The sequence below is a fragment of the Aegilops tauschii genome, chromosome 1, assembly GCF_002575655.3.
Source record: "Aegilops tauschii subsp. strangulata cultivar AL8/78 chromosome 1, Aet v6.0, whole genome shotgun sequence".
In the NCBI taxonomy this organism is placed as follows: Eukaryota; Viridiplantae; Streptophyta; class Magnoliopsida; order Poales; family Poaceae; genus Aegilops; species Aegilops tauschii.
Window position 1 is genome coordinate 110,831,560 of NC_053035.3, and position 2,281 is coordinate 110,833,840.

General features: G+C 54.0%; 1 pseudogene; it reads left to right on the forward strand.

Moving 5' to 3' along the window:
- The first annotated feature begins 277 nt into the window (after positions 1-277).
- Positions 278-1,904, forward strand: LOC109736688 (peroxidase 5-like; annotated as a pseudogene).
- The last annotated feature ends 377 nt before the right edge of the window (positions 1,905-2,281 follow it).

Genomic DNA, 2,281 nt, shown 5'->3' on the forward strand with positions numbered 1-2,281 from the left:
CGGCTTATAACAGTATCCGGCTCGGACTCTTAACTATTCTTGCCTTACATTACAAGTCTTGCCATAACGGCGTGTTATCACTACGGGCCTTAAGCCGCCTCCGGGTCTTAAGCCCATTATTGATCCGCCATCCTCAAGCTTAATACTGGGCTTCACGTGATGATCATTACAACGTAACCTGGCCCCTCCTGGGCGGGTGACTCTAATGGTCATATCCTCAACAGAAGGAATATGCGGATTGAGGATAATGGATCAAATTAACTGGTCCCCTGTTCTAAAAAAAATTAAAATGGTCGCCTGCGGTTAGTAATGCAAGTGACAGAAATGCCCTTCCAAGTTCTACCCAGCGTCCTATAAAAACCACACGCCACGAATAGGAGAGTATTATCCACGAAGCTGCAAAGCAACAGCGCACATCAGAAGCAGCAGCAGCCATGAAGCGCTGCTTCAGCCTCGCAGCGGCGCTGGCCGTCGTGACCCTGGCCGCGCTTCTCTCGTCGGGCGCCGTGGTCGCATGCATCGACGTGGGCTTCTACGACACGACCTGCCCGTCGGCCGAGACCCTGGTGCAGCAGACCGTGGCCGCCGCCTTCGGCAACGACTCCGGCGTCGCTCCGGCCATCATCCGCCTCCACTTCCACGACTGCTTCGTCAAGGTAAGCCAAGCTAGCCAGCACACCGCACGGCATGCATGCATGCACGCACGCACGCACAGCGTCCATATACTCACATGCACGGGCATTGTTGCAGGGGTGCGACGGCTCCGTGCTGATCGACTCGACGCCTGGCAACAAGGCGGAGAAGGACTCGGCGCCCAACTTCCCCAGCCTCCGCTTCTTCGACGTGGTGGACCGCGCCAAGGCGGCCCTCGAGGCGCAGTGCCCCGGCGTCGTCTCCTGCGCCGACGTCCTCGCCTTCGCGGCGCGGGACAGCGTCGTGCTGTCGGGCGGCCTCGGGTACCAGGTGCCCGCAGGGCGCCGGGACGGCCGTGTGTCCACCGAAGCGGACGCGCTCAACAACCTGCCCGGGCCGACGTCCACCGCCTCCGACCTGGTCGCCGGCTTCGCCGCCAAGAACCTCACCGTCGAGGACATCGTCGTCCTCTCCGGCGCCCACACCATCGGCGTCTCCCACTGCAGCAGCTTCACCGAGCGAATCTACAACTTCCCCAACACAACCGACGGAGTAATGACTTGCATAATTCTTCAACAACACATCAAAACATGGAATTTTGAGCAGTCAACGGTCCTAATTATTTGTTACCATGCGTTAACAGATTGACCCGAAGCTGAGCAAGGCGTACGCGTTCTTGCTCAAGGGCATCTGCCCGCCGAACACCAACCCCGACGACGACGACGCTCATGGACCTCATCACGCCGGCGAGGTTCGACAACAAGTACTACGTGGGGCTGAGCAACAACCTGGGCCTCTTCCAGTCGGACGCGGCGCTGCTGACCAACGCCACCATGAAGTCGCTGGTCGACTCCTTCGTGCGCAGCGAGGCGGCGTTCCGGACCAGGTTCGCCAGGTCCATGCTCAAGATGGGGCAAATCGAGGTGCTCTCCGGGACGCAGGGCGAGATCAGGCGCAACTGCAGGGTCATCAACCCCACCAACGTCACTAGTGCCGTCGCCGTTCACCATCATCTTCTCCCCGGAGGATCCAACCAGGTGGCTGCAAGCTGATTAGTCGGTGGTCATGTAGAGATATGTGTACGTGCAGTGTGCATGAGGTCGAGTGCTCTAGTGTGATGCAATAAATTATGTGATGTTTTGTCTGAACGTCTGTGCTACAATTTGCGAGCGTTTGAAATGAACCAGATCCAAAATGTTCCTATGAGAACTAAGCATATTCGGTTTCTCAAGTTATGTAAGGAAAAAAACATGTTTGTTTCTCTATCAAATTCTGTATTTGACCAAGACGCCGCAAACAACGGATCGATGCAGCTTGTCACCATCACCCTTACTTTCGTTTAATCCATCCGATTGACCCAATTTGCCTACTAATTAATACTCCCTCCATTCTAAAATAGATGACCCAACTTTATATTAAGTTTGTACTAAAGTTAGTATAAAGTTGAGTCATCTATTTTGAAACGGAGGGAGGGAGTACTCAGTAAGGTACCACATTTATTTTGTCTAGTCTAACCTACTATTTTCTTTACAGAACTGAACCCATCAACCATATATGTTAAATTATTATATATCGTCCTGAATGTTATGGTGACGCCAGTGCTGTTCCATTGACAGCATTTTGGCCACATCTGGCACAAGAAATCTCT